Source organism: Gorilla gorilla, chromosome 6, assembly GCF_029281585.2.
Source record: "Gorilla gorilla gorilla isolate KB3781 chromosome 6, NHGRI_mGorGor1-v2.1_pri, whole genome shotgun sequence".
NCBI lineage: Eukaryota > Metazoa > Chordata > Mammalia > Primates > Hominidae > Gorilla > Gorilla gorilla.
Genome location: NC_073230.2, coordinates 108,709,226 through 108,733,073, shown reverse-complemented (window position 1 = coordinate 108,733,073; position 23,848 = coordinate 108,709,226). Strand labels below are relative to the sequence as shown.

The 23,848-nt window shown below is 36.8% G+C and overlaps 1 long non-coding RNA gene across 1 annotated transcript; it reads right to left on the bottom strand.

The window, feature by feature from the left end:
- Positions 1–307: 307 nt before the first annotated feature.
- On the bottom strand, positions 308–23,553 carry LOC129523935 (uncharacterized). The gene is made up of 3 exons (XR_008667551.2): positions 23,510–23,553; positions 10,082–10,173; positions 308–456 (listed from the first exon to the last, which is right to left on the bottom strand). It is a non-coding gene; the product is annotated as an uncharacterized lncRNA (long non-coding RNA).
- Between the last annotated feature and the right edge of the window lie 295 nt (positions 23,554–23,848).

Below are 23,848 nucleotides of genomic sequence, written 5' to 3'. Positions count from 1 at the left end.
ACACATGGACACAGGGAGGCAAACATCACACACTGGGGCCTGTCAGGGGGCAGGGGAAAAGGGGAGGGAAAGCATTAGGACAAATACCTAATGGATGTAGGGCTTAAAACCTAGATGACAGGTTGATAGGTGCAGCAAACCACCATGGTACATGTATACTTATGTAACAAACCTGCACACTCTGCACATGTATCCCAGAACTTAAAGTAAAATAAAATAAATAAATAAAATACAAAAATAAAAATACGAAATACAAAAAAAATACTTACCTGTCATAAACTGCTAAAAGCAAGTTGAGAGTGAGTTGTATTCCAGAGCAACAACTCCTGAGGACTACTTCCAAAACCGATGCATTCCAAAAGCTTTAAATGTTGTGATGAGACTGGAATTGCTCTTTGACAGCTCTCAATGTTTGTCACTCTGCTGAGATTTCAAACTGGACAGGGCTTTGACTCACTATGAAAAAATGCAATGTTTTCATTAAAGTATTCAAAAATATTTATTGGTTTACTAAGTAACCAACAGCATGCTAGGTATCGAGATTATAAAGAAAAAAAAGTATTCTCTGCAATAAATTCACAATCTAGTGAGAAAACAAGCACATAAGCAAACTACGGTAGGTATAATAATGGAGTTTCAATGAATTTTAAATGCATAGAACATTGAAAAACACAGATAGTAGCACCTAATCCAGCATGATTGGTCAGGGCAGGTTCCCTAGAGGACAATATACTGAAACTGAGCCTTGTAAAATGAATAAACTTTTCTCTGACAGAGAGGAGGGAAAAAGAGGCTTCCCTTATACCCCTTATGAAAGGGGTAAATATTTCCAACAGTAGCAATGTTAATCACCGTTGACATTTCCTGCTTGTTAAGTGATCTATGACTGAATGCTGAACACAACCCACAATTGCAAATGTTGCTTTGAGAACAAGATGCAAACAAGAAAATGGTAAATATAAGGATCTATACAGAACTTTTGACAATTATTTTGATTTGAAGTTTACTTAGAATTGACTTCATTGTAGAAATGACTTTGAAGTTATGTGGTTGAAGGTGTGCTCAATTAAATGATCATTGCATTTATTGTTTTGTTTGTTTAAATGCAGTATTATCTGGGAAACTCATACTTAAAATAATTTTAATCTTCCAAGGAAGTTTGATAGTTAAAAAGTTGTGAAAGATTATTTGTCTGATAAATACATTCAATCAGTAATTTTTGAGATGTCATACATTTTACAGTGTACAATTTACACTTCCCTTGTTGTGTCTAGCCCTCTGGAATTAATGAGAATAGTGTGGCAGAATGCCCAGAGGCAGAAGCTAACAAGTGCTTTTAAAAATATGTAACACTTCTTATCTCCTGCCACTCCTAATACACAACGCGCATTTGAGCCTCAGTATGTTATATGCCATACTTACACACTGTACATGCCCCATCAACCTGTTCACACCTTACTCATGTGCTCTTTTTGCTGAGTAGCTACACCTCTTTCCACTCCCTGAGTGACTCATGAACAATTGTCGTGTATCTTAATTTCTGATCTTATATATGTGGTAGTGCTTCTCACTATCACTAGTTTATACACACGCTTTTGGGCTTCAAGTGTCAAAATCATTGTATTTGTTAATTACTTTTATTAAAGCTACCAATTCAATTGTGTCGAACATAGTCAAATTTTCCCACCTTCAAAAGAACTTGACAATCTTAATCTACCTTTAAAAATTTAACAACTGTCAGAAATTATATTAATTTATGGTTTCTCCTTAGGGTTAGTGAGATCCTGTGAAGCAGTAGGACCCTAATAAGAAGGTATCTCCTTGGTACCTTGTGGGGAAATTGACTTTTCCAAGTTTTAATGAGATTTAAATGCTTTGCTGGCTACACAACAGCAAACATTGGAGTTTACCCAACAATTTATTGGCTAGGAATACGAGAAATCTAATTCTAGAGGGTACTAAAAGCATTGGAGAATATGTGATACTGTAATAAAATGCTTAGGTAGATTAATAACACAATTATTGGAAAGATACAAATTGAATCATTGTGAACAAATACCATAAAACAATGTCCCAACTTCTATTTTTATAATTTTATTTGTCTTTATGGAGCACTCTGAATTTTTGACCATTAGATTATGGCTGGGAAAATCAGGCCCATCAGAAATTCTCAAAAGTCACTGGCCAAAACTCACCAGAAGCCAGAGGTCAAGAGGACCATTGATGCAGCTCATTCATTCAGCCCCAGAAGCATGGAGCAGAGTGGAAAGGGTGAAGAAAGGAAATGGGGTTCCACAGAGACGATTCCAACTGTCCATTTTCATCAGAAAAACTTAAAATGACACCTAATTAATTTCTCACCTAGTTGTATACAAAATGTTACAGCTTGTTTCTTTCTTTCCCTCCCTTTGTCTTTCTTCTTCCTTCCTTCCTTTCTTTGTTTTCTCTTACTTTCTTTCTTTCTTCCTTTCTCTCTTTCTTTTTCTTTCTTTCTTTCTTTCTTTCTTTCTTTCTTTTTTTCTCTGTTTCTTCTTTTCATTCTTTTTTCTTTTTTATCTGGAAAACTGAGTTTTTATTAAAGGGGTAATTTTTAAAATCTCACTAAAGATTTTTGTAGTAAGAATGGGGTACATCTCAGTTGCTACACATACTAGCAAGAAGTGAGTGTGAAAAGATCTGCCTTTGATTATCTCGTGAGATTAATATACTTTAAAACAGCTCTTAGGTTTGTTTTTCTTCCTCTGAGTAATTATAGGTTGAAACTTTAATTTCAACCTGATATAGTGTGGCTGTATAGAATGAAATGGCATTTTGATATTTTTAGCAGAATATATAAAAGGACTTATAAAAATACTAATCTAAAATAATATTGTTCTGTAGTGGTTTGTAAATACTATCACATTACATCCTCATTTTTCATAGTTCAATATCCTTGTCTATTAGGAAGAGGCATAATATTTCTTCTTGATACATTAGTAAAATAATTACTTGGAAAACATACCAAAAAAGAGCTATCTTATGCAAATTCCATTTAACCACAAATGGCATTTGACAATGATGCAGGTATTCATTTTTGATCAAAAAATTTAGCTACCCAGAGCTGTTTACAATAAACATCATAGAAAATGCCATTTGTTCCAGATAATTGCTCTATTTATTTAATTGATGCTTATGATCAAATCGCAGTGCAAGTTTCCAGATATGCATATTGATGAACTAGATGTAACACAGTAAGTTTCTATATTATTTTTTAAAGTACTCTGTGATCCAGTGGATTTGAAATTTGCAGCTACTGTCGGGTTTTACTAATCTTTGCAAATTTTAAAAAGGAAAAATAAATAAAATATAACTACAGATGACACAAATATCTACATGTTACTCTTTGAACATGAATAATTTATAAAACTTGCTGAATAAAAGTAAACATCAAGATTATTTCTATTTTATATCTTTCTTTGGCTTTCCCATTGTTGTAAATGCTAGCAATCAAGATAAGCAGTAATCCATATTCTATATCAATTATTAATTGCTATTATACATCTATATCATTAATTGACATTACTTTATATACAGCTACAAAGGTTTTTGTGTAGCAATGACACAGATTGCAGACATCACATTAAGAAATTTGTTTCATTAGTCTATACTTTTGCTCTGTTGTCTCTTCTGGATGAGAAAAGTACTTCATTAATAACATGGGATTTTCCAAGTTGTATTTAGGTTTTAATGTTTTCATGACAGCAATCTGACTGCGTTTATTTAAATTTAAAATATACATACCCTTTACGTAATTTCATTCTGGGAACTTAGTCAACCAAAAAAGAAACCTACCAATACATAAGATGCAATTAGAAGATATTTATTACCATATTATTTGTGTAGACCAAAAATAAAAAATAAAAATAAACTGTCAAAAAGTCTATCAATAAGAGAATGTTTAATAAGTTATGGAGTAGACATTGGGCTAGTCTGGTTCTTATGAGATGCAGATGGCAAGACAATTAAATATGAAAAGATTTATTAGGAAAAACGCATATAGGAGACAATATTGGGTGGGAGCATCTGAAACTACCCTGCAGTCTGAAGAAAGTTCAGTGAAGCCATCGGGGAGTCTGTGAGCCTAAATAGCAAGAAGGTAAGTATTCCTTCATGCACATGGAATCTTTGATACATACATTGATAAGCCATGAGGCAGGGAAGAGTTAATAATACCCCAAATATCTCCAAGTTTTCTTACCTTTATGACTAATGGTACCAGTCTGTCTACCAGGATTCATTCTGCACCTACAAACACTACCCCAGCTTCAAAGTTCAGCTCAAATATTATCCTCAAGCTTGCTACTCATGTACTATATAATTTCATTTCTACGGTATTCTTGAAATAAAACTATAGAGATGGAGAACAAGGTTAGTGGTTGAGAGGAGTTAGGATTAGGAAGGGTGTGGCTATAAAGGCATAGCGCAAGGGATCTTTATGGTAATGGAATAGTTCTGTATCCGAGACCTGAAGATGTTTATTAGCACATATTAACATTACATGGTGGTAATATTCAATGGCTCAAGGGACAAAATTGCATAAGAGTACACACAAAAAAATATAGAAAATTGATGAAATTTGAGTAAGCTCTGTGGATTGTACTAATGTCAATTTCTTGTCTTTGCTATTTTAGTTATCATTGGAAGAAACTGGGTAACAGGTACACAGGACTGCCTTGTACATATTTTGCAACTTCTTGTGAATCTGTAATTCTTTAAATATAAAAAAATTATACATGTACAAAAAAATGTGCATGGCCAAATTATTTGTAATTGTCCCAAATTGAAATAAAATCAAATGACCATCAAGAATAGAATGAATACAAGAATTGTAGCATTTTCACACAACAGCCTTAAAGCAATGCTGCACGCAACACAGATGATTTTCACAAATGTAATATGGAACAAAAGAAGCCAGTATACACTGTATTACATACTTTTCTTAAAAGTAACCTATGTGCTGTATATCAGCATAGTGGTTATCCTTGGAAGGGTAGTGCCCGGTAAGAGGCATAAAGATACTAAAAATGTTTCATTTCTTGATTAGGTTGTGTGGTATGTTCACTTGTAAAAATTCTCTAAGCTGACACTTGCATGTGTTTTACACTTTAATAAAATGTATATTTGAAGAATAATTGCTAAGGAAACCAGCTGTGTATTTTTATCACATTTTGTCTGATTGATAGATGGGTAAGAGTGAGTTAAGACTTGATCAAAAATAATTAAAAATAAAAAGATTTTTAATTCTATGCTTTAAAAAACTACTTCGGAGAGTATACAAAATTACATAACTATTTTTAACTCACTTTCTTTCCTAGCTAGGGATAAAAAACACTGGGCAGGTGAAGGATTCTTTATTTTTTTTTTAATGGTGGCCTGAGAATCCAAATAAAATGATGAAACCAATAGAAATATATTCATATGTACTTGTATGTCTAGTCTATGACTTACATGTGTCCAGGCTTTGACAAATTATCATCAAAGTGACAATTGTTCCTGGAGAGCCCCAGCTGGGGAAAGTGCAGCTGAAGATGTTTCTTAGCACATATACCATTACATGGGACTCATGTAACTTGAAAAATGCTGCAGCTGTAAACCTTTCTCAGTTGAGGCAAGACAATGGAGTTTAAATATTTACTGTATAACAGCAGGTGCTAAGTTCCATATTAGGTAGGAATTATTTATTTTGTTAATCTTCTCTCAGCCAATGTAGGGTGATTAGTTTATTATTAGTGTATACTTAGCCAGAGATTTTATAGCTATAATATCAGCACAGATTTATAGGGTATAAGTGATATACTGAAGATTCTTATGACTGTATTTTCCTGTTTAAAAAACATAAAAGCCTAAAAACTCAAGAGACCATCCTCTGACTAAAACATAAAGGTAATTTCAATACAGAATAAATAGAAAATCAATGACAGCCCATGCAATAAGCCTTTGGAGTTTTCTGTGAGATGTTGCCATGTTTTTCCGTGATTGCTTCTTGGGCATTCAAACTCACAAGTAAAATAGAGGGGAGGTCGGGTGCGGTGGCTCACGCCTGTAATCCCAGCACTTCGGGAAGCTAAGAAGGTGGATCACCTGAGGTCAGGAGTTCGAGACCAGCCTGGCCAACATGGTGAAACCATCTCTACTAAAACAATACAAAATTAGTTGGGCGTGGTGGTGGATGCCTGTAATCTCAGCTACTCGGGAGGCTGAGTCAGGAGAAACACTTGAACCCAGGAGACAGAGGTTGCAGTGAGGTGAAATGGCGCCATTGCACTCCAGCCTGGGCAACAAGAGCAAAACTCCATCTGAAAAAAAAAAAAAAAAGGGCAGAGGGAAAGAGCATTATAGTAAGAATCCAGATATTTACATGTTTTTATAGCCAGTTTTATCACTATCTTTTTGTCTTATTTTACAAGTCTCTCCACCTCTTTTGTCCTAAGTTTCCCTCCCACAAAAATATCAGCTCATTTTTTTAGTGTTACTATTGACTGATAAGTGACAGAAAAATAGTAGGTGTGAAATTTTTGCTTCAGCAAATTATCTGTTACATTTGCACAGCAGCCTAGTGAGCACAATGGAGAAATATTGGCTGAATCAAAGTATAGCTCGTTGGTTTGCACTTTGGTTGAACGAGGGAACATATATCAGAGAGCAGATTGTTGGTTCCATTAGCATCACCTTAGAACCTGCTGCGGAAGGGCTCATTCATTGGCCCAGCCCTGAATAACTCATACATCACTGGCTTGTACCCGAGTATGATAATACAAGTCTCAGATTTGGAGCTGACAAGATGCTAAGAGGTAAAGCATACGTATGAGATCATATTATCAGTTACTCAAAAGATCTAAACAGGACCGAGACTGGTGCCATTAGTCATAAAGGTAGGAAAAGTTGGAGATATTTGGGGAATTGTAAAATCTTCTCTACCTCAGGGCTTACCAGTATACATATCAAAGAGCCAAGATCATGCCACTGCACTCCAGCCTGAGCAACAGAACAAGACTCTGTCCAAAAAAAAAAAAAAAAAAAAAGATTCCATGTATATGAAGGAATACTTGCCTTCTGTGCAAAGTCCACAGAAGCTGTACAGATATCAAATAAATCTAAGGCAAATGTATAACACCTCATGGTAGTAGGTCTGCAAAAGACAGCTTAGAAAATTTTGGATGAGCATTGTTGATATATTAAGTTCAACACATTAACAACATAATGTGCCTATCAAAAAACAGCAATAATATTTGCATAGTATCCAAAGTGAGAAAGCTAATAGTCGTATTCTTCACTGGTTGGACAACATCTAGTGAGACTAGTTCATGGCTCCAGATAGGGGACTCTGATAAATTATGGTATACCACATTATTCAGTATGGTGAAGGAACTGAAGCCATGCTATGAGAGCACTGTGGAGGTGCCTGCACATGTATAGGGGGAAAACACAGAAGACAGGATATGTATCATGAAATATTTGAGGAGCTATTAAGAAGAAAACTTATTTGATCAGGAAACCCCTCCCCACAGAGTCAAGTTATAGGAAGGTAGCTTTTTATTCAACATAAACTAAAAACTGCTAACTATTGGAGATGTCAAAAGATTAAATGAGGCCGAGCGCGGTGGCTCACGCCTGTAGTTTTAGCACTCTGGAAGGCCGAAGTGGGTGGATCACTTGAAGTCAGGAGTTCGAGACCAGCCTGGCCAACATGGTGAAAGCCCGTCTCTACCAAAAGTACAAAAATCAGCTGGCATGGTGGTGGATGGCTGTAGCCCCAGCTACTTGCGATGATGAGGCAAGAGAAACTCTTGAACCCAGGAAGCGGAGGTTGCAGTGAGGCAAGATCGCGCCACTGCACTCCAGCCTGGGTAACAGAGTGAGGCTCTTTCTCAAAAAAAAAAAAAAAATTAAGTGAGCCGTCTTAAATGATGCTCTCCATCTCTACTGTCACTTCCTTTTCTAAGCCACCATGAACTTTAGCCTGGAGCCCTTCAGTAACTGCTTAACTTTCAAATCCATCATTGTTCCAATTCATTTAGCATACAGAAGCATGAAGGAGCTTTTATAAATGTGTATCTAAAGTAGCTTAAACTTGTAAGCATCTTTCCTTCTAACCCGAGCTTCCTTCTTAAATATTTGGCAGGCCTTACAAGGCTTTCCAGGATACGGTTTCTACTCACGTTCTTAGCCTTATCTCTGCATCACTCACTCCCTCCATCATTTCACCCGTGATTGCAAGGACTATGGGCTTATTCTTCAGTTGTTCAACGCTGTCTCTTACCACTCTACTCAAGAACACCTACATGTATTCATGTATTTCAGAGCTCAACTAGTAGTTTCTCAGAGAGGCCTTGCTAGGTCCGATCCCCTTGTGTCTTTCGTGTTCTGTTGTATGTATTTATAAGATTCAGTCTGTTTGTCTCTTCAACTGGATTATTTACAAGCTTCGTGGCATCTGGAGCCTAGTATCTCTGTTTCCTGTGTCTCACCCAGTGTAGATTCTGATATATTTATGGATTAAATGTAGCAATAAGTAATATTTTAGGACTTTTTTGCCTGTATGACATATAGGGCCTGAATTGGGTGAGATTCACTCTGGTTTTCAAAAAGTTCAAAGGATAGGAAGCCAATAAATAAATAAATAATATTTACTGCTTCTGGCAAAAAAGACAGTGCAAATTAATGTCATATTTTTGTGAGCACGAATTTTCTTAGTGAATTATAGAGCATCCATCACCTTATTACTCAGAGTGTGATCCATAGACCAGCAGCATCAGCATCACCTGGAAGGTTGTTAGAAATGCAGAGTTTTGAGCCCACCCTAGACCTACTGAATCATAATTTGCATTTTACCAAGACCCCCAGATGATTCAGAAGCACATTAAAAAATTGAGAAGCACTGATCCGCAGTATCTTCATATTTATACTATTAATGATTTAAAATTATTTATGTTTTTCAATATAATTGATGTAATAGAACGTATCACTGGAAAAAAATAAACTGGACAACTGATAGTTGATTTCCATCACTGTCTAATGGATGTCACAGGCTATATTCAGCTACCCTCACGATCAGGGCAAGTTTACCTGACCACAAAGCAAAGAAACAAACGAAGACCTTACAAGTCAATTTGATAGAAAAAGCAGATGGCAAACAGCCTCACAGTTTAAAATTTATTCTGTAAGCCCATTTTGCATGATGATGTGTCATATAAGCAGCTAGTTTGTAGCCTGTCATTTGGGATATACCTGCAAAACAGACATTTCTGAAAACCGTTTCATTTCAGTAACTGTGTGGTTGTGTGCAACTGACGTTATTGAGAATGATTTCTAATTATTTTGGCTTCCTTCTGGTAAATTACCAGAGAGAAGTCTAATTTACCATATGGTTTGCTGATACGCTAATATTCACAAGCCATCATTAGATGCAGTTAATCTACAGTCAGGTGCTCTGTTTGTTCAGACATATTGGAACAACCACTGATTAATATTGCTGAAGAGAGTGGTTAATTTTATTAGCCACTAAGAATTCTGCTGTGAATAATCTTATTTGCTTCATGTGAACATTTATCTAAGAATGTGCAATCCAGAGAATATATTTTAAATGCAGGCTCCCCTTGAAACTCATACCAACACTGGTAATGGAGTTCTATAACAGGCACTGGACTTTGTTCACTTTGCAATCTGAGATTTGAGGGTTTCTTTTTCCCTGCTATGTTTCTACTGCTATTTTTATTAAGTGTTGCAGTTTTTTTCTGTCAACTTCACCTGAAGAGACATCAATCTTGCTCCCCTAGGGCTTAGAATCTAAGCCAGTCTGACAATACAACTCAGACATGTTTCTAATAATCATTTAGAAGCTCTATGACAGAATTCTTTTTCCATTTATCAAGAACTATACACAGGCATTTTGATCACTGTCGCAATTTAGAGAGCAGGTAACAGTAAATGTGCTGAGGATCCCTTCCTACATCCAGTATCAGGTTCTGTTTGAGGTGGGAGCATTTAATGAAAACAGAAAAGTTTGAATATAGAATGCATTTTTCCACTTTCCTCTACTCACCCATAAGGTTTCACTCACTCCTCCTTCTCCCTTCCTTATGATCCTTTTTAGATTCTATTTTTCTTTTTCCCAGAAGAAGTAGTAGAGACAAGCTAGAAACAGAATTTAAATATATTTTAGAATAGATGGCATTCTAAATACACACTTTGTTTCTTTTGATATCTATCCACTTTAAAAATTGCAAGCATTTGTTTTCACAATTTTACTATACTGTAAATTGTTTATAAGAAAAGAGATTGCATAACTTGGGGAAGGTTTGAATAATTTTTCAGTCCTCAGATATCTAAATTTTGCCCCATACCACATGTTATCTTGCTATTATAATAATTCTCTGAGCTCTTTGAAAATATTCCCAATAATGGAAAGAAATTTGGATATTCAGTACATATCTATTGCTAGTATGTGAAGTATCACATAAAATATTTGGAATGATTCCAAAACATACAAAAATAACTCTTTATTTCAGTATGCCCTATCTGTGCTTATGCATAGTCATAACCAATGTATTAGTATCTGCTGCACTGGTGGCAGATAGAGCTTATGTTTTAGAGTCACACAGAAATGAGAATGAGTTGTAGTCACTTCTTACCACTCTGACTGTGAGCAAATTGACCTCTAAACACCCCATTTCCCTCTGTACTGTGGGGATTACATCTTCCTTACGATACTTGTATCAGGATTAAATTAAAAATATATATGTATCTGTAAAACTTAATGCAGTGCCTGCCTGTCAAAATAAGTACTTAATAAAATGTAGTTATTGATATTATTTGTTTAGATATATTTAAAAACAAAAATATATTCTTGTATTCAAAACAACTCAGCGTATACCCATAGGTGCTTATTCGTTATTGAATTCAAACAATGGCTCACTGGTGACCAAAACAAAGTTCTTTTTGGAAGCAACAAACCCACCCACAGGTATAATATTAAGGCTCTGTGACCCACACAATACTGCTTCATGTTTTAGTTGAATACTACAATGGAAATATAAAAACAGCTAACAACAAGTTTTACTGTGTTTTTGTGTATGCAACTTTTATTCCAGAAAATAAAAGAATAAATAGAATACTTGGCTTTCATAATTTTTGTAAAAATTAGTTTCTATAAAAATGAGACAGTATATTATTTTTAAAATCAAAATAAAGTCGAGTGGGTTAAATGACTAAAAAACAATAATTGTATCATTGATCATAAGAAAGGGCATTTCTGCAGATGTGACTTCAAACATACATATATCTATGCACATGCCTACTAGAAAATAAGCAGTTATCAAACCTTTACAATAGGTGCAATTCCACTTGTCACAAGTAACAATGTGTGAGAGATAGGTAACTGTAATTTCCTCTATTTTCACTGTCTAGTATCCATTTCTGAAATGTGTATCCATTTTTTCCTCAGTACTTTCATGCTAATATTCTTTTTTAAAATCAATATACCATGATGGCAAAAGTAAATGTTTTAAAAATACACAATTATGTTGAGAAAGTAGGACTGTGTGAACTAGTAGGAATTTTTTTAAACTTCACATAATGCAACTTTATGTTCCTCCTGAGCTTAAAGTAAAATAAGATTGATTACAAATGTAGTGATTCTAAAATATACAACAAATTATCCAGTTGCTGTACGCATATTCTTCTGGCCATCCAAAGATAGTATAAGCATTAAACATTAATTCTCACTACCTGGAAAAAATATCATGAGGGCTTGGCTTTCCATGTGGTAATTACTGAAAGCTATGAATTAAAAATAAAATAATTGTATATGCTTGTTAGAATATTTGAGTGGTGGCTGCTGCATGAAATGGACTCATGAGTAGCAATGGTTAATGGTATATACAATTCTCCTGGAAATAATTAATATCTGGGGAATAAAAGACCAGACCAATAGTGTTTATTTTTCTATTTTCACTTATGATCAGAATAGCTTAATTTTACTTCTAACATATTTTTACTTAAAATTCATGTATTTCAAATAATTTCCTTCATATATAGTGCATTTCGTTAGGTACAAAAATAATGATTGCTGGTCAGAACAGGTCTATGAAATACTTGAGTCTACTAAACTATCGTACTCTTGTTTTTCAAAGTGTGATAGAAAGGACAATAAGTGAAAAAAGTTAAAATATGTATTTTTCACTCCAGTTAAAATATGGTTTTAAATACTAAAACTTAAATTATTTGGGGTGTGAATAAGAGAGTTATTCAGTTATATTTGCGGGAGTTTATATTTGATGAATTTGGGTTCTTTGTAGAGTGTTTTGTTTGCTTGTTTTCTGGGTTTTTGTTGTTGCTGTAGTTTTTGTTTTTGTTGTTGTTTTGAGGCCAAGTTATTTAGCTACCCTAGAAAGAGAAATTAACTCACATTTCACCCACAGTGGGACTGGGGAAAGGAGATATCTGAGAGTCAATCACAACACTCTGGTTGGCAAAATAATAAATATCTGTGCTTTTAAAAGTGTTCAGGTCCATAAAATTTGCACCTTCTATTCATTGTTTGAACTAAACAGTTTAATTTTGCACAGGCTGCATAACTGTTAGCTATTATAATGCTTAAATAACAATCATGCTCACAAGTTGTCAATATTCCTATGCTGAAGTTACTATATCTGTTAATCTCGATACTTAAATGGCATTGGTTGTAAGGATGTTGAAAGAAGAAGGACTCTTTGTTGGCTTTCTTCCAAGAGACCTGAAAGGATCATATATTTTTTGGTGTTTGCTTCGGTTCTCCACTTTGCAAGCCTCAGAAGTTTGATTTTTATCGTCACAAAACAGATGATTCTAAGACATTCATACCAATTCACTCTCATGAAATGAACTAGAACTAAATTGCCTAATTTATTAGCTTACATGGAAGAATACATCTGCCAAGGGGAGAGAAGATGAAGATATGCATTCTCTGGCCAGAACATTCCCTCCCTGTTGAAAAAGCCATTAGAAGCCAAATTATAATCAAAAGGTTGCTTGATGATTATGTAATCAGAACAAGAAAAGTTATTTGTATGATTTGTATGTTTAGTGGCACTAAACCATAATGGGAGATAGCAGTCTCCACAGTTCACTTGATATCTGTCACTGAGAGAGATTCAGTCTTTGTCAGGGCCCCCTGTCTTCTAGAGAAATAAGCCTGTCTCTTTGGTGCTTTGCCAACTACGGCTCTTCTGACTGACTCAGTCATTCATTAGCTTTAGTCTAGTCTTGCTGTGTTCAGAGGGTCAGTGTGTGCTTCTAAGTGAGTTTCATGACTTTTTCTAACTCACATCAGGCTCATTCTATAATTGTAGAGCGAGAAGCGGTTCCGTTCCCCTCTTGTCAAGTTCCAGGGGAAGTATCCTTTACACCCAGCAGAGACTTACTGAACAGCCTGGCAAAATCAGAATTGCTATCTTAAATTGTCTGGAAAGTGATAAATAATAAATTTCAACCGCACTTGAAAGTTAAATTAGTTCTTTTCAATGTATTGTCTCATATGATAAAATAGCACTAATTTTTTTCAAACTGAGGGGAGCCAGGGGAGAACAATTTAAGGAAAGAGTACACTATAAATCAGCATGAAAGCTCTTTTAGATATATTGTCCTTTTTATCTTAAAAAAAATTGATACATTTGTCTTAGATTTTTGGCTTTGATTTTTTTATTTTAATTTTTATTATGTTTTTAAGTGTGGCAACCATGAACAAAGCAATCACTTGGTAAAGAATATTATCATTAGAATTCTGAGAGGCGATTACAATATCAGGCAGTAGGCACCACACTGTAAAGCATGACTGCATAAAATCTGCAATCAGTGCAAGGAGCAGTTTCCTTTAGTTTCAGAGAAATTACAGCAGAACAACTAGGTAGCACGTAAAGAAAAGCATTGCTTGTAGAACAGAGAATCGTTAAAAGCAGAGATAGGTGTGAAGGGTAATGGAGACCTTCCCCCACAATAGTCAAAGGCACTCAAAGTCAATGATGATTTTGCGATGCCTCATGTGGATGATGTAATCTCTACAACAACTCAAGTAAGACAGATAGTATTCTTAATTGCCAATGTGGAAAGTCGTCATTTCCATTTTTTACAGAGGTAGGAGAAGTAGGACCTACAGAATTATTATTTCACTCCACGTATCCTTTTGGGTGCTTGCTTCTGGTCATTTAGCTATAGACTATTTGTTGACTGCTCTTCCCCATGGAAGCGTATCTCATGCACTGTCCTGAGATTCATGTCTGTGGCTTCATTCGCTCACTGGACATTTCCACTCAGATGTCATGTGAAAACTGCCAACTTACCATTTCCAAAATTGCACTTGTCTTTTTCATATGTACTCCTGCCTCACCTGACATGTTCTTGACTTTAGTTAATCATGTAACCATCAATACATTCTCCCAATAATATGCTGAGTCATCCTCTACTCTTCCCTGTACCTTAGCTCAGCATCCTAATTCAGCCGACTCTATTCCAAAAATGTATTCTGTATTTTACCTCTACTCTCCTAAGATGCTGCCACTGCCTTTGTATTCTAATCACCAGCTTCCAAGACCTAGCTTCCCCCTCATTAGTCTTATCCAACTCTAGTATAACCTTCATATTTTACCCAAGTGAACTCATAAGTAGCAAATCTGACAGTGAGACTCCCCAACATGAGAAAATCACCAGTCTCCCTTAGAATAGCATGTCAAGCCCATGACGGAGACTGGCCAGCTATTTGTCATTTTCCTTTCCTCCTGGGCAGACAATGAGACTACATTGCCAAGCCTTCCTTGCAATTAGACATGGCCAAATGACTGAGTCCTAGTCAATACAATAGAGACAGAAGTGATCTAAACCATTTCTGGGACAGGCTGCCAACTCTATATTGATGCCTAGCACTACGTCAGAAACTGTAAGTTAAAGATGAGGGCGCTTCCACCAGCCAGGATCCCTGAAACATCAAGTTGGCCGGAGCCCCTACCCAGCACAACTAGGAATATGCATTTTGGACTATAGGTGAATGAGAAATCCCTTTTTTATTCTTAAGCCACTAATATCTTAGGGAGTATCTAGTACAGCTGCTATTATTACTTTAACTGGTCTAAAGCTTAATCATCCTTCCTAGCCACACACATTCTAGCTTATTCCCAAATCAACCTGCATAGCCCTGTGCTCTGCACCATTACCACACTCTGCGTGTTCACTCTCCTTGCCTTAAAAGGCTTGGAAGACTGCAAGGCGTCCTTCAAAACTAAACTCAAATATTACTGTTACGATGGTTTCCAATGTTCCTAGGGTCCCGTGAATATACACATCTCAGCATTTACTATAGGACCCATAACTATGAGTGTGATAATGTTATAGAAAAATTCTTGAGGGTAAAGGCCATGTTATGAATGAATACACAGCTAATATCCTGTGATTGTCTTTCAATAAATTTTGTTAAATGAATGAATAAATTAGGTTCTACATACTAGGATTTTATAACAAAGAGAAAACAACCAGTAACTAGAGTTTGTCTATGAAAATCATTCTTCATTTGGGCAGGCGTATTTGAATATTTTCTGAAAATATTCACAAACCTTCTAGGTATCATATGTAAATAGCTGTCTTGTTGTTTTCTAGGGATGGCTGACACTAGAATACATCTTCCTTGTCTGTTTCTATAATTTTCAAATTTTTGAAACTACTGAGATTTACTTTTCTAAAGCTTTTCCATGCACTATTAAGCAGAAAAAATGAAGAAAGTAGGTCAGGTTTCTGACCTGTTAGCCTTGCTTTAGTTGTGTTCTTACACAAAGACACTGGCAGGCGTTTAAAATGCAGAAATATGAACAGAAAGTACAATACCAATGGCAAAATCTTCTTCTCCATTTATATATTTTGCTGTTTGCACAAAAGAATGATTTTGACAGTATGTTGTACACAAGAAAAAATAGTTCAAAATGCTGCTACTGGCTAGAGCTTCATATAAAACAGACTCATGCTTCCTGGTCTAAGATAGTTTACTTTTCTTTCCCGTGTAGCATCAACTAAATAATCTGATGAAGTGCAATTTCTATTCAGAAATCATGATTTTTTTATTCTAAAGTAATAGAAAATATGTAATAAACATAACACAATTAATATTCACCCATCTCTTTATGTAATGTTCATGGAACTAAATCATTAAATCTTTCATTGCTGATTTTTCCAGAATGGGAAAGATTTATAACTCTATGCATTAATGTTATTTCATACACATAGTCAAATATATATACAGCTGCTTACTAAATTATCTTAATGATGACACTTGTCTCAGAATCTCTGACATAATGTAAACTTGATTCAAAATGAAGTATAGGGTACATAGCTGTGTTAACCTGGGTTATTCTGTACTCAAATACAGATTCACTGCCTTAAAATACTGAATCATCTTTATTATATTTACTGAAGATGTCAAAAAGATCTTGACGTGGTTAAGAGAACTTCTGAATGTTCAGGAGTCTTTCAGTATTTTGGGCTGGGAAAAAAAGAGAAATTATAACTTTATATCACTTCATCCACACTTATTTTGTCTAACTTCATTTGTTATATTAGCCTGTCTTGATATATTCTTCCAAGATCTGCTCTCCATTCTCTCCTAGAAGTCTTCTATTTCTTTCTTCAAAATTTAGTTAGCTTTTATTATATGTAATCAGCTACTTAATCTGTTCATGTTTGTTGTCTAACATGAGTAAGGCTAACTTTCACTAGAACTTAGTTATCCAAATAGCATTGGATTCCAAACATATACATTTATTCTATTGCTGCTGATAAGTCTCAAAGCTGTTATCCTCATAAGATCCTTCTTAATCACTTGGTGAAATCAAGGTGTTGGCAGGGCTGTATTCTTTCTGGAGGCTGTAGAGGACAATCTGTTTCTGTGCCTTTTCCAACTTCTAAAGGCTGCCCACTTTCTATGGCTTGTGGCCTTTTCCTCTGTCTTCAAAACCAGAGATAATGGACTGTGTCCTTCTCATACTGCTGTCTGCCTATTTCTCTTCTACCTTCCTTTTCTTCCATTTAAAGACCTCTGTGATTACACTGGACCCACCTGGATCATCCAGGATAATCTCCATATTTTAAAGTCAGTTAAATAGAAACATTAATTCTATTTGCAACGTTAATTCTTCTTTGCCATGTTGTATTAGTCTGTTCTCATGCTGCTGAGAAAGACATACCTGAGACTGGGTAATTTATAAAGGAAAGAGGTTTAATTGACTCACAGTTCCACATGGCTGGGGAGGCCTCACAATCATGGCTGAAGACAAAGGAGAAGCAAAGTTACATCTTACATGGTGGCAGGCAAGAGAGTGTGTGTAGGGGAACTCCCCCTTTTTAAAACCATCAGATCTCGTGAGACTTATTTATTATCACAAGAACAGCATGGGAAAGACCTACCCCCATGATTCAATTACATCCCACCAGCTCCCTCCCACCATATGTTGGAATTATGGGAGCTACAATTCAAGATGAGATTTGTGTGGGGACATAGCCAAACCACCACTGTCCCCTCCCAAATCTCATGTCCTCACATTTCACAACCAATCATGCCCTCCCAACAGTCCTCCAAAGTCTTAACTCATTTCAGCATTAACTCAGAAGCCCACAGTCCAAAGTCTCATCGGAGACAAGGCAAGTTCCTTCTGCCTATGAGCCTGTAAAATCAAAAGCAAGTTAGTTACTTCCTAGATACAAGGAGGGTACAGGCATTGGGCAAATACTCCTATTCCAAACAGAAGAAATTGGCCAAAATTAAGGGACTACATGCCCCTTGCAAGTCTGAAATCCAGTGGGGCAGTCAAATCTTAAAGCTCCAAAATGAGTTCTTTGACTACATGTCTCACATCCAGGTCATGTAGATGTAAGAGGTGGGCTCCCATAGCCTTCAGCAGCTCCGATCCTGTCACTTTGCAGGGTACAGCCCCCTACGTGGCTGCTTTCATGGGCTGGCATTCAGTGCCTGTAGCTTTTCCAGGTGCCCAGTGCAAACTGCTGGTAGATCTACCATTCTGGCATCTGGAGGATGGTAGCCCTCTTCTCACAGCTCCACTAGGCAGTGCCCCAGTGGGGGTTCTGTGTGGGGGCTTGGACCTCACATTTCCCTTCTGCACTGCCCTAACAGAGGTTCCCCATGAGGGCCCTGCCCCTGCAGCACACCTCTGCCTAGACATCAAGGCGTTTCCATTCATCTTCTAAAATCTAGGCAGAGGTTCTCAAGCGTCAATTCTTGATTCCCATCCACCCACAGTCTCAACACTATGTGAAAGCTACCAAGGCTTGGGGCTGGCATCCTCTGAAGCCATGGCTTGAGCTGTACCTTGGCACCTTATAGCCACAGCTGGAGCAGCTGGGATGCAGAGCACCAAGTCCCCAGGCTGCACACAAAATGGGGGCCCTGAGTCTGGCCTGCAAAACCATTTTTTCCTCCTAGGCCTCCAGGCCTGGGGTGGAAGGGGCTGCCACAAAGGTCTCTGACATGCCCTGGAGACATTTTCCCCATTGTCTTGGCTGTTAACATTCGGTTCCTTGTTACTTATGCAAATTTCTGCAGTAGGCTTGAATTTCTTCCCAGAAAATGAGGTTTTCTTCTCTGTTGGTGCAAATTTTCCATACTTCTATGCTCTGCTTCCCTTTTAAACATAAGTTCCAATTCCAAGCCATATATTCGTGAATACATTAAACTTTTAACAGCACCCAAATTACCTCTTGAATGCTTTGCTGCTTAGAAATTTCTCCCGCCAGATACCCTAAAACATTTCTCTCAAGTTCGAAGTACCACAAATCTCTCAGGCAGGGGCAAAATGGCACCAGTCTCTTTGCTAAAACATAGCAAGAGTCACCTTTATTCCAGTTCCCAACAAGCACCCCATCTCCATCTGAAAGCACCTAAACCTGGATTTCATTGTCCATACCACTATCGGCATTTTAATCAAAGCCATTCAACAAGTCTCTAGCAAATTCTAAATTTTCTCACATCTTCCTGTCCCCTTCTGAACCCTCTGAACTGTTCCAACCTCTGCCTGTTACCCAATTCTGAAGTACCTTCCACATTTTTGATTATGCTTACAGCACTACCCCATTCTACCAGTACTAATTTACTGTATTAGTCTGTTCTCACACTGCTAATAAAGACATACCAGAGACTGGGTAATTTATAAAGGACAGAGGTTTAATTGACTCACAGTTCCCCATGACTCGGGAGGCCTCACAATCATGGCAGAAGGCAAATGAGGAGAAAAGTCACGTCTTACATGGCAACGGGCAAGAGAGCATGTGCAAGGGAACTCCCCCTTTTAAAACCATCAGATCTCATGAGCCTTATTCACTATCATGAGAACAGCATGGAAAAGACCTGCCCCCATGTTTCAATTACCTCCCACCATGTCCCTCCCAAGACATGTGGAGATTATGGGAGCTACAATTCAAGATGACATTTGGTTGGAGACACAGCCAAATCATATTATTCTGCCCTTTTTTTGTGGAAATATGACATATTCAGTTTCCAAGGATTAGGACATAGCCTTTGGGAGGGCCATTATTCTGTCTACCACAAATAGTACAGGTATGGGTTGCAAAACTGACATACCTGGGTTACAAGTCACCACAAATTATCTAGCTTTTTTGCTGTAGTGCTCTTGTGGGGAAAGTAGTACCTCCATCACTGGGTTATATAAAAAACAATTTTTTAAAATGAATCTAAAGAGGGTTTTTAGGACTGTGACTGACATATAGTAAGCTTTAAATAAATGTTAGTTATTATTAAAATTTTGGTAATCTCTTGGCAGTACTTAAATTGTTTGACAAAGTGATTGAGCAAAAGCTTTTTTCTTTTCTTTCTTTCTTTCTTTTATTTTTAAGACTGGGTCTCACTTTTTAGCCCATGCTGGAATGCAGTGATGTAATTACAGGTCAGTGCAGCCTTGACCTCCTGGGCTCAAGTGATCCTCCCACTTCAGCCTCCTGAGCATCTTGGACTACAGGTATATGCCACTGTGCCCAGCTATTTATTTATTTATTCATTCATTTATTTTAGAGACAGGGTCTCCCTGTGTTGCCCAGGATGACCTCAGACTTCTGGTCTCAGGCAATCCTCCCACCTTAGCCTCCCAAAATGCCAGGATTACCGACATGAACCACCACACCCTTCCAAAAGTTTTTTTTTTTTTTTTTTGAGACGGAGTCTCGCTCTGTCACCCAGGCTGGAGTGCAGTGGCGCGATCTCGGCTCACTGCAAGCTCCGCCTCCTGGGTTCACGCCATTCTCCTGCCTCAGCCTCCCAAGTAGCTGGGACTACAGGCGCCCGTCACCACGCCCAGCTAATTTTTAGTATTTGTAGTAGAGACGGGGTTTCACCGTGTTAGCCAGGATGGTCTCGATCTCCTGACCTCGTGATCCACCCGCCTCGGCCTCCCAAAGTGCTGGGATTACAGGCGTGAGCCACCGCGCCCGGCCCCAAAAGTTTTTTATTTATGTCAAGTATAGTAGTGATAAACAGTTAAGCTGTAAACTCAAGGTCTTAAAGGCTTTGAAAAAGAAAAAAATAAATTGTATAGTTCAAGAAATAAAAGCTAATTTGAAAATTGCAATTCTAATAGAGAATATTCTATAAATGACTTGCCCCCTTTGCCTAATTACATTGGCCTCCTAAGGAAACTTATGTCCCTTTGGCATTGTCACTCACACATGTATAAACTGCGATGTTCATTGACCCAGAGCACAGTTTTTCCAGTCTTAATACACGTTCCCTATATTAAGCTCTGGGACTTTTCCTTCCTGTTACAAAAATAATTTCATTTTGTAAACACTTTGTGGTAGTCTCAAAATACTTTAAATACAGCCAGAGTCTCTTTCAAGCCCCAATACCCAAAAGTAGGATCTTCCGAAAAGCATCATGCACTTAATGTAAAGTGCATTTTGCCAGCTTTAATCTGTAAGTAAACACTGCAGACAGCTGGTCTTATTGCATGAGGCTGTATATAAACACAGTTTCAGGTCTCTAAATCTCATTAGTTACCATACTTCCCATTCCTATTCCCACACTAAGCTTTGTCATTGGGAAAATTGGTTCATCTCCTTTTCTGTTTCTTTGCCTATCTTGGATTTTTTAGAACACATATATGCATTTTATTTCATTTTGTTTTAAAATTATTTCCACTGAAGTCCCTCTACTTTATACCTTCCAAAAATTCACCAATCCTTCTGTCTCATTAATAACATCCTTTTATGTTTTCCAACAATGCTATAGATTCTTCTCATGTTTGTTTCCTTTGTTGTTTCTGTGAGATTTGGAGAATGTGAGCTTCATCCACAACAGGATCAAAAGTCTAAACCATTGCATTTTGTTTCGATATATGTGTAAGTTAAAAATTTATTTGAAACAAGCCTACTCACATTTTTGAAAGAGCAATATATTTTCATTAGCATAACTTAATGATACTATTGAAAATATAATGTATATTAAACAATAATCTCAAATTTTTCTGATGTTGTGTATCATACTTAGTAATAATTATATAATGTTTTTGTATTTAATGAATAATAAAATAAATTGAGGTAATTATCAAGTTAAAATTAACTTGCAGGTTATTGTTTAATTTCAAGAAGAAAAATACCAAATCAAAGTAGAACACATCTCAGAAATACTTTAGACTTTAAGCATTAATTTTTCACCTTAGATTTCTTCTTTTGGTGAGATTAAGTGCAAGCTATTATCAAACATATAATTGTAAAATTATCTATGTGTATTTCATATCAGACTCCAAAGACTTATACTGCTATCTAGTGGCTATATTGAGTAATATAAAATTATTAACTAGGTAATCCTGCTCAAAATGCATAACACTACACCATTGCCATTATATTTTTGAAAATAACTAAGATTGGCTTACTGTTCATCTTCTAAGAACATAAGCTCTAAAAATTGCACTTGACTTGCTTATGGAGGACAAGGTACAAATTCTTTCATTGTGAATGTAATATACTTTATGAATAAATGTATTGTTTTAATGATGAATAAAAGAATGTTTAAGGATGGAAACACTGAACAAAAAAAAATCAGATAAACACGAGAACAACTCTTAAATAATGAATCACTCTTTCTGATAATAAAAACATAGCTTCTTCTGAATATGTAATACCTTGTCCTTGACTTTTAAACATTGCTAGGATTTTTACGTTTTTACCCAGGGATTTTCTAGTGATGGTACAAACTGGGTTACATTTTAAGCAAAGCTATTTACAGGGCACATAAAGTTCAAAGAAATTCTAAGGTAACCTTTTCAGTTTATTATTTGTATATTGAGAATTCACATTGTAAAGGATAATTGAGAGTTCTTAAAACCTAAATTATTCGCAGTGAAGAAAAAGAGGGAAAGTTGCCATGTGAAGATTTGATAACCAATGTGAGGATCAAACAAGCAAAATGTAGTGGTTAGTTGGCCTAGCTTTTTTAATGGCTGTATCACATCTACATTATTGAAAAGATCACTTGAAAAGGATGACTACTAAGGAAAATAACGTATTCTCCAAATGTCGAGATTTTGAAATGAGAGCATTACCTGATCCCCCTCACAGTATGTGCAGCAGGGGTGTGGCTGGTCTGTTCGGCCACCATGCACTCAAACACCTTACAGGAGGGGGAGCATGCAGACGGGCAGGTGCAGGAACCAGGGCAAGCACTTTTGGGCTCTGTCCACATCGTAGCACCTGGGGTGGGTGGTACCTGACACTCCTGAAGCCCCTGTGGGCATGTTACAACGCACTTTTAGCTCTGCCATCCGCAGATGGCTTAAGTGTTAACCAGCTCAGTGCCCTCTTGGTACCCAGGTTCTTGTTGGGCATCCAGGAAGAATCAGGGACACGTGGATGAATTAAATGATGGTAAATGTGGGGGATTTTTTTGTGAGATGGAGGTGGCTCTCAGCAGGATGGATGGGGAGCTGGAAAGGGGATACAGTGGAAAGATGATCTTCTCCTGGAGTTTGGCCATCCCTTGGCCGATCTCCTCTCTGACCATCCCCAGACAAACTCCTCTCAATGTTCAGATGCTCCTTCTTTTCTCTCCTTCTCTGCTGCACTGTTCTGCCACTCTTCTGCTTCTCTGCTCTGCTGCTTGTCTGCTCATCTGCTTGTGGAGCCTGGGGTTTGGGGTTTATATGGGTACAGGATGGGGGGCGTAGCAGGCCAAAAGGCAACATTTGGGCACAAAAAAAGGAATGTTTCTTCCATTTAGGGCCACAGGTTTCCAGGCTTGAGGCTGGGGCCTTTACCTAGGGACCACCCTCTTCTACCCAGTATTTCCCTGCCTCCTGTCCATATCAATTTGACAGCACTGTCTCCACAAAGAGGGGCCAGGCAAATGTTTAAGTATTATTGTTCATAGGAGGAAGGCTAGTTCTGCTGTTTAATATCTGAAAATTGTCTTTGCTACCCAAATACATCCCCTACTCACAGATATAGATTGAACATATACGTGCGCCCATAGATGAACATGTGCATGATCACAGAGTTCAGATTGTTACCTAGGCTACAAGGTAAACATTTAGTTTTTCTCCTAGGGCAGTTTAACCCTAATTACCTTGAAAATTAAGTAAATCTTAGAAATTTGACATTTTCTGGAAATAGCCCTTAGGTATTTATAAACATATTAAATGCTATATAATTCATATAATGCTCAATAAAAATGTTAGCACATATTTTAATCATAATTTTTACACCTAAATGTTAAAATTTGTAATACTTATCATGGCTATTATTTTGGATGTCTCATGGACTCCTTAAACTCAATCAA